Source organism: Saccopteryx bilineata, chromosome 3 (assembly GCF_036850765.1).
Source record: "Saccopteryx bilineata isolate mSacBil1 chromosome 3, mSacBil1_pri_phased_curated, whole genome shotgun sequence".
NCBI classification, from domain to species: Eukaryota; Metazoa; Chordata; class Mammalia; order Chiroptera; family Emballonuridae; genus Saccopteryx; species Saccopteryx bilineata.
In genome coordinates this window covers 277,452,966-277,462,886 of record NC_089492.1, presented here as the reverse complement: position 1 = coordinate 277,462,886, position 9,921 = coordinate 277,452,966, and positions in this window count along the sequence as shown.

Sequence of the window (9,921 nt, the reverse complement as noted above, 5' to 3'; positions counted from 1 at the left end):
AACATGTACGCAAAATTGAACGATAGAATGAATGAATCTGAAACCACTGTCCTTATGTTGACACAATGACATTTGTTTTGATTTTCTAATCAACAGCCAATGGGCTAGATTCCAGTGTTGTGCCAAGCTATACCAGAGCCAGAAGCAAAGGGGGAAATGTGTGCCCCTATCTATATATTTTATATAGCTTTTTTTTTGTATTTTTTGTTTGTTTGTTTTTTGTTTTTTTTCTGAAGTTGGAAACGGGGAGGCAGTCAGGCAGACTCCCGCATGTGCCTGACCAGGATCCACCCAGCATGCCCACCAGGGGGCGATGCTCTGCCCATCTGGGGCATCGCTCTGTTGTAATCAGAGCCATTCTAGCGCCTGAGGCAGAGGCCACAGCCATCCTCAGCACTTGGGCCAACTTTGCTCCAATGGAGCCTTGGCTGTGGGAGGGGAAGAGAGAGACAGAGAGGAAGGAGAGGGGGAGGGGTGGAGAAGCAGATGGGCGCTTCTCCTGTGTGCCCTGGCCGGGAATCGAACCCGGGACTCCTGCACGCTAGGCCGATGCTCTACCACTGAGCCAACCGGCCAGGGTCTTATATAGCTTTTTAATAGTTAATTCTTTCTAGAACATTAATGGATATTGAACAATGAAAGGCAGATTATTAGAACTCAGATTCTTTTAAGTTTGGATATTTTATTTATACTCAAACCAGAATTTACTATGATATTGCTCTCCCGGCTTGAGTGCAAGCAAACTCATCAGCACAAATCAAAATCTACTTTTTGGTTTGTTTTGTTTTCCACTGGGAGTTGAAGTCCCAACAAAATATGAGAAAACTTCGAAAATGTTGGATGAATATAAAGCTTTATCAAAAGACATCAATATACTTCCCCAAATACTTAAACTTCATATTGTGAATTTTAATACATCTACTTTTTAATTTCTTTTTTCATATTTTTCAACTACTTTAATATTCTGGAAAAGATATTTTTTTATAAAGTACATAAAATCATGTAAGTAGGGGAACCTATTTTGTTCATCATGAATTTAATTTTTTTGCATTAATTTTGATTTTTGGAAAGCATTGCGGCAAAATACTGTTTACCTTGAGTACTGAGGGGTTTGGGCGCCCCTTAAATTTTGTACCCAAAGCAAGTGCACCTTACTCACCTCACCGTATCCTGGCCCTGCTAACTCCCAAAAGAGGAGGAGTGAGGAGAAAGGGGACTGCTCCTGTCCTCTGTCCTCCGGGAAGAGGCACAAACAGCCATAGCTTCTCTGGTCTGGCAAAATGCCACAGGCACCAAAAAAAACATTCAGATGCTTTTCACTTTGGCCTATCCAAATTTCACCTCTGGAGATGTGTCTCAAGATATCAAGAGAACCAAACAGTTTTTTTGTTTTGTATTGTGTTGTGGGTTTTTTTGTTTTGTTTTGTTTTTTTACAAGGATGTTCACCTTCGTGTTATTTATAACACCATAATGTTGGAAATAACCTGACTGCCCCCAAAATAGGACATTCGTTATTAAAATTTTTGTTTATCCATGTGATAACATGTAAGGCAGCTGTTTTGAATCATGTTATTTCAAAATAATATTTCTGAAGAATATTTAATGACATGGGAAAATATTCAAGATGCCTTCGGTGAAAATGCACGATGAGAACCATATATTCTATGTTATTTCATTTTTTAAAAACCAGATTTGTTTTGGAAAAAATGAAAAATCATAAAAATATGAACAGTGATTGTCTCTGGATGATGAAATTATGAGTGAATTTTCTTTTTTTTCCTCCTTTTTTTTGTATATGTTTTCTTTCTACTGTTTTAAATGTCTCTCATGACTTTGTATTTGCTTCACAATCAGGAATTTAAAATATTTTTTCTTCTTATATTAAGATTAAATGACACGTAAAAATAACATTTTTAAGTTAAATTTATCCAGTGAGTCTATACTTCAGACAGGTCTAGAAGAAGGAATACGTCTGCTTTGTTCCTTGTTACACTCCCAGTGCCCATAGTGGGGCCAGGCACATAGTAGGCACTCAGTAAACTTTTGTTGAATAACTACTTATAAATAAGAAGATCAAACACTCCTTTTATTGATCAGGACTCATTTGGTTGAGAGACAGCAACATAAGTCAGTTTAAGGGGAAGAGAAACATGCTGACTCCCAGGTGTGGCTCCCAGTTCTGAAGGACCCATTTCAGAGATCAGGACCCATCTGTGTTCATTCATCTTGCATCTCTGCCAGGCTCCCCTGGTTTCAGCAGGGACAATGGCCACTGACAACGGCCACTCCTGAATCACCTCCTCCCAGTTCCACTTGATCCCAAAAGGTCAGATTCTAGGTACAACCCCCTTGTAATCTTACCTACCCTCTTAGCCAACCTTGTTAGTAAGGCAAAACTTTAGTATAACCAAATCCGGCACCCTTAAAAAAATTCTTTTGCACACTCTATATTCATTCATAAGGTAGGATTTACAAAGCTAGTGACACTTAAACTTTAGTAATTTAAAAGGTTCTAAAGTTGAAAGTTAGCTGGTCCCTGGGTAATTAGACAGCAATGGCTTCTGGACAAAGAAGTTCCCTGAAGGTTTCTGTTCTTTGTGCCATGAAATCTCCCTCACCCCCAATGCAGGCACCCCAGCATGTTGGCTAGAGCCATTTGACATTGACATTTACCATTCCTGAAGCTTCCAGTGACATAGGAGACATCAGGTATTTGGATGGCAGCCTTAAGATGTCTGATGCAAACCAGCCATTGAGTTTCAAAGCTATCAGATCTTTGTACCTGGGCATTTTGGAGTGTGGATAACACCTCTTAGGCTGCCACCACCAGGGGCAGTATTCTTATCCTTTCATAATTCTGCTGCAAGGACTAAATGTAGGTCAGAGAAAAATGAGTTGTTGTGCCAGGCATTCTATTGAATGACTTTATATACATAACCCATATAACAAGGCAAAAATAAGGCAGTAATTATAATGATCCCGTTTTACAGATGAGGAAACTGAGGTTCAAAATAGAGTGTTCGTACAGTTGTCAAATGCTCCAAACATAGGCGTTCTGATTCCAAATCCTGTCATCTTTGTGCTTCCCGAGTATTTCCCAGAGGACGCAAGAGCTGCTAGATAGTATGGCAGGCAGAAAGATCTTTTTCTGGCAAAGTATTTGGAGAAATGTTGCAAACTATTTCCCCCTCTTGGAAAGTCACAAATTTCTTAGCTATTAATTCCTTATATTAATGGCTCTGAGAAGTCCTGCATGAAACAAACTGGATTGGTTTCGCGCGATCTCATTTCTGCCTAAATTTATTTGACTATGTTACTTTTTTCCTTTCTATGATAAGCTGTGTCTTATGAAACATACTATGGGAATCACACAGTAGTTGGATTATGCCCCCAACTACTGTTCATTCATTGTAAAAACGGCTTCCCAATGTTCGCACACCTGCTTGACTATCTGTGGGAGGTATGTCTCAACTAATTTTATGCCTTTAATGTTGTAAATATCAATGTTACTGAGACACAGAAGGGATTCAAAATGATCATGGTTCTCCCTCACTCACTTTTGGACAGTTTGAGTGAAAGAGAAAGGCGTGGAGTTACAGTGTTAGCCCTGGAAACTGCTCATGACTCACAGCCTCTCTGTGCCTTAGCAACATCATGACCTATGTGAAAACAATTATAGTGCTTATGGATTGTGACTTTTATAGTCATTTCTGTTTCCTTTTCCATTTCAAGCAAGGATAACTTTGGAGGGAAAGGTACAAGGAACATTTCTTGCTATGTCTTTCCCAGGTTCTCATCCCATTGTGGTTCCTGTGGAAATATCTATTACAGTGCCTCGTAGTGTGCATACCACCTTGCCAATCACGGTATCTATCCCTCTGGACATCGTAATTGGCCCAAGGTTTTGGGCAGATGACAGCCAATCAGATTCCTACCAGGAAGTCGGATATATGGACTCTGGGAGAAAGCAACCTATTAGATCATCGCCAGAGCTATCTTTCTCACCCCGTGGAGAAAAGCTTCTCTGAGATTTTAAGCCAACACAGATGGAAGCAGAGCTGAAAACTCTAAAGAGAGGTATAGAAAAGACAGCGAGGGTCTTGGTAACATCACTTGCGTCCCTGGATCCAGTCATGCCTGACACTGTCCCATCCCCAGTTTTCTCAATTATGTGAACTTATGCATTCCCCTTTATGCTTAAACTCACTGGGGCTGTGTTTCTAGTCATTAGCAACAACTACAAAACTGTTGATGTATTCGGAAATCGAACCCCCAAATGGAATATTATAAAGGTGGAATTAACTGAGGCGAGGTGGAGTATGGGTAGGAGAGTGGTAAGAGAGCAAGATAGTAAGAAATTAGATCAATGAGGTAGGGAGAGTCCAGATCACTCTGAACCTTGTAGATCATGCACCAGGTTTTGAGTGTTATTCTAAGTGCGATGGACAGTTTCCGGAGGGTTTTGAAAGTAGGACAGTGAGCTAACGTGATTTATGTTTCTAAAAGATGACTCTGGTGCTTAGATGCAAAACGACTAGTGCATGCAAAAGCGGAAACCAGGAGACCCGCTGGGAAGGAGGCTATGAGGTTGGTGTCGGTGACAGGTAGTGGGGGTGGGGACTAAGATGAGGGCTGTCCAGGTGGTGACAACTGATCCCAGGCCTACCCTGGGGAAATGGAGCTGGTGGACTGGATGTGAGGCGCGATGGATGGAGGAGTGAAGGTCTTGTGCGGTGAATGACGGAGGAGTGAAGGTCTTGTGTGGTGAATGCTCTTGGCGTCCCACCCAGATCTCCAGTGCTCCTGGAGCACCCATCCCCCAGCTCCTGTGTGTGTGAGCCACCCCTTCTCCAGAGAGCTGCCCTTAGCCAAAGGGACGTGACTCACCAGGAGTCCACACACCGCCTCGCCAGGGACTGACTGGCAGGAGGTTACAAAAGGCAGGCCTCCTTGACTTTTCAAGGTGAAACTAACTACATGTCACAGTCCGCCCTGCAGAGCTCCAGTGGGATCTGGCTCCAGCTGGTCTCCAGCTGACACCACAGCCTGATCTGCCCTCACCTGCTTCCTCCTGAGAGCTCTTCCCCAGAAACCTCTGCACCGTCTAAGACTGCCTCTCTGTTTCCAGCCTGAGCACCTGGGTGGAGGGTGATGCCATCTGAGATGGGGAAGATTAGGGTAGAAGAGGTGAGTCTAGAAAACAAAAAGAGTTTCATCTTGGACATGTTAAGTTTGAGGGGTTTGCTAAAATATGTCAAGAAGCTATTTGGAATGGGAAATTGAGAAGTGTCTTAATATAAGTCCTGACCCTGTGGTGTCACTGGGGGGATGGGATAAGTCAGGGAGTGGGTAAGAGGGGGTGGGGAGCTTGGATGGGGTAGGAGCTTAGGTAACAATGGAACAGCGCAAGGGCTTGGCGATCAAGGGAGGAAAATTCTGCTGTTGGCACAAACCGATAGATGCCTATACCATTTATTTTCTGCCTCTAAGCCTCAGTCTCTTTACCTGTGAGAACTGGATAGATTTTTCTAGCTCTGACATCTTTCCCCAGCTCCACCTCCTTCTTCAGGTTCCCCTTCTTTCCTGGAGGACTCAGTTTACCTGAATCCATGTATGCTCATCCTGGTGCCTGCAAGGTCATTCTGTATTGGTCCCTCTTACTCTGACTTCTACAATAATGGGATAACAATCACTATATATCATACTATATAACACTTGCTCTTTGTCAGGCATGGTTCTGGGAACCATACATACTCACTCATTTACCCCTCACAGTAGCCCGAAGAGGTGGGTAGTATCATTATCTCCATCTTAGGGATGAGGTAACTAAGGTACAGAGAAGTTAAGTAACTTGCCCAGGGTCACACAGCTGCTAAGTAGTGGATCTGGGCTGGACTCTCAAAGTGATGGCAGAGTTGTATCCTCCCATCCCTCTCCTCTTCATCGCTGGAATGTTCCCACATGTCTCTCCCCACTATCTTTTCACTCCTTGGTCTGTCCCCTGGCCTGCAAAAAGTGGCAGTTTCATTCTACATTATTAATCCCCTGCCAGGCTGTCACCAAGAGACCAAGAGGCCAGTGTCCAAGCACCACAGCAGGACCTGATCCGTCAGTCTGTCTAGCTCAGCGCTATCCCCGCCCAGTGGAATTTCTGGCCACTTTCCTATCGAGCTTGGCTGCTTCTTGCCGCCCTCTCAGCCTGGAATGCCCCGCTCCACCTACATGGAGGGCACTTACTCTTCTTTTGGTGATTAGAGCAAGCAGTTGTGTTCTCACAACAGCAGGAAGTTGGGAACTTCTTAAATGCTCAGAGTAAGGGGTGTATTGAACAAATGGGGTCAAATCTATACATTAAAATAGTGTGCAGCCATTAACGACGCTCCTGTAGAACGAGTCCCCAGGCTGGGCAGACACTGTGCTAGGTGCTGTACCTACATACATCACCTCGTTTAACCCTCAAATCTTCCCTGTGTGGGAGGCACTTTCTTTTCTTTGTACAGATGCAGACAGTGAGGCCCAGCGTGGCTGGCCAGGTTCTGGTCTTCACTCGAAGAAACTCGAAGCTATGCTACGGCACGAAAAATGTTTACAAACGTGTGAATGTCAAAGCGAGATGCCGAATAATGTAGTTGGTGTGATCCCAATGCGATTAGCAAAACTACACATCTACACGTGCATCACAAAGTCGCCAACATTTTATCTCTGTTTACTTCTGGGTAGTGAGTGGGTTTGGGGTTCCTTTTAATTCACTTCCTCCTGTATGTCTGCTTTCCTTTACTTTGTACAATGAGTGGCACCACTAACAAGAGATGTTTCTTGCCTACTTACATCGCTACATGCTTAGTCACCTGATCTAGGTACCTTTCCTGCTCTCCCTGCTGCTCGGGAAGCTCTGCTCTGTGTGTCTCCACCCATCTGTGGGTCCTGCTGAGCCCAAGGTTCTATTCCATCACAGTCCCATGTCTTAGGACACTCACTGGATCACGCTTTCCTCTGGCATTGCACTGAGGGAGGCCTCTAGCAAAGTGTCCCCTCCCCACGCCTGCCCACGCATCTCTGTCTCTCCAGCACCGCAGCGGGCTCGGTCCGTGCCGAGCACCCATGTGCGTGTGAGAGGAACCTTGCAGAGTGACTGCCTCGCTGGAGCAGGAGAGAATGGCTGGATCCCAGGCTAGCCCCAAGTGAGGGGGCCGTCCAGGCCTCATTCTCAGGGCGGGGCACCCTCTCCACCTGACAACCTCTGATTCCATTGCCACTGAGGCACGACCTGATGACCTGAGTGCTGAAAGGGATCACTTCCGCCGTTCCTTCCACCCCAGGCAGCCAGGTGACCCCCAGACAGAGGCGACAGCCGAACCCAGAGCTCTGCCTTGCTGTTAGGGTCCAACTGTGTACACAACTCTCACAAATGCACATGTCCACCAAGACACACACACTCACAGACAGAAATACACACACATGGAAGTATGCGTACACACACATTGTACACATGAAGAAAATGTGTACACACATATATCCAAACATGTGTGTACACAAAGACACGTGTGTATGTGCAGAACTGTGAACACACAGATATGCAAGGCATGTGCACACACACAAACACCCCCCTCCAGAGAGATGTGTGCACGTGCTTGTGGGAAGAGGCAGAGGGGAAACAACAAGGACCTGGGGAGCCTGACACCACACGTGGGTTCTGGCCGGGGTGCTGCTGCTCATTTGTGGTGTGACATTAGGAAGAATACTTTCCATGCTGGATCTCAAGTTACATAATTTTAAAATGTAGCCATTCCAGTGAACTGAGTAAGTGAACATCTGCAGGTCAAGGAGCTGAGTAAAACAGATCATTCTAGATCTGGAAGGTTCCTCAGCGGTCTCACCCAGTCCCCTCCCCGTGAGGAGAGAGGAAGAGGTGAAGTCCCACAGAGAGTCCACGCAGATCAGAATTCAGGTCTCCTGACCCGGGCAGGATTTTTTACAAAATATTTTATTTATTGATTTCAAAGAAAGAAGCAGGAGTGGGTAGGGGAAACACAAAGTAGCAACTCATAGTTGCTTCACTGTAGTTGTTCATTGATTGTCTTGTTCATTGATTGTCTATGTGCCTTGACCGGGCAAGCCCAGAGTTTCGAACTGGTGACCTCAGCATTCCAGGTCGACGCTCTATCCACTGCACCACCACCAGCCAGGCCGGGTAGGACCTTATCTGATTTACCACAGCATTTGGGGAGCGATAGAGGGTGTCTGCTCTGAGGTTCTTTACACCTATTCATACCATACTGCTCTCCTTTTGCTTTTAAAATAAATTCAATACTGTTGACAAACTATCTACATCCTGCTGGGGTTGTGGAGAAAAAAGCCTTTGGGACTGTGGCACGGGCCAAAGGCTGCCAGGTCTCAGCGGTTACCCCAAACAATGGCTGCCGCTTCCAGTGCAGCGGGCGGGAGTCAGGAGGTTTGGATGCCGGAACAAGAAGCTGTCCTTCTGTCTTGGCAAGGGGATGTCACATGCTTAGTACTTTGCATACCCCCTTGTGCAAAATAATAACAATTCCTCTCTTAAGAATATTTTTGGGAAATAAAGATTGGGGAAAAGAATTATCTTCAAGAATGTTCATCCCAAGTGTCATCTGTAACAGCTAAAATATAGATACAATGTAGATATGCAAACTTGCAGATAAATCTCTCTGTTGGGAGTCAGTTGTCCCACAGAATACTATGAAATGCTTGATAATAATTTTTTTCCCCAAAGAATACTTCATTGGGTGTGGAAATGACCATGGTGTTTTATGAAGTGAAAGGAGCAGTTATAAAGCACTTCCAGATCCGGTGCCATGGCATGGAGGCGAGAGGCATGGGCTCTAGAATCAAATGCATATACAGTAAAACACAAAAACAAAATAAATACACACAGCATTTTAGCACTGATTATCTCTGGATGGTGGGTGGAGTTTGTTTTTATTCCCTTCTTTGTGTTTCTCTGCTTCTCTTCATTTTGAAGAGACAGCATGCCTCACTTATATAAGACAGTACTTACCACCCCATGCTATATATTTTTTTAAATTTTTCTTTTATTAATTTTTAGAGAGTGAGAGAGAGAGTGAGAGAGAGAGAGAGAGAAGGGGGAGGGAGCAGGAAGCATCAACTCCCATATGTGCCTTGACCAGGCAAGACCAGGGTTTTGAGCCAGTGACCTCAGCGTCCCAGGTCGATGCTTTATCCACTGCGCCACCACAGGTCATGCCCCATGCTATATGCTTTAAATAGACTCTATGCCCTGGTCTCTGCAACATTGTCTGCCCTCTCTGCCCACCCAGGTAGCTCTGCCCTGCTTGCCCCTGCCTGCCTGGGGGGGCCTCGACCACTTTAGCAGCTGTATGACCTCAGGCACACTCTTAATCTCTCTGAGTCACAGCTGTCCCATCTAGGAAAGGGTTATGGTCATAGTACATACATCATGAGGTCATCAAGAGGATTAAAGAATGTGATGGATTTAATTTGCTCAGTGTAAAGCCTGGCACATCGCAAGCAGTTAGGAAATCAAAACATATAGATGTATCTAATATATACACACATATACATAAATACATAGATACATATATATACAGACAGTCCACTGGTTCGATTTATGATTTTTTTTACTTTAATTTTACGATGGCACGAAAGCAATACACATTCAGTAGAAACCATATTTCCCATTTTGAATTTTGATCTTTTCCTGGGCAGGAGATAAGAGGCGCGTCCTCTCCGGTGACACTGGCAGTGGCTGCGAGCCGCGGTCGCCGGTCAGCCCATCGATCACGAGGAGAAATAAACAATAGTCTACAGTGTCCTGTGTTGCCAGCGTTTTTTGGATATTGTGTTCTGAGGACATTAAAGACAGGCTAGGCTAAGCTATGGTAGTTTAAGAGTATTAAATGCGT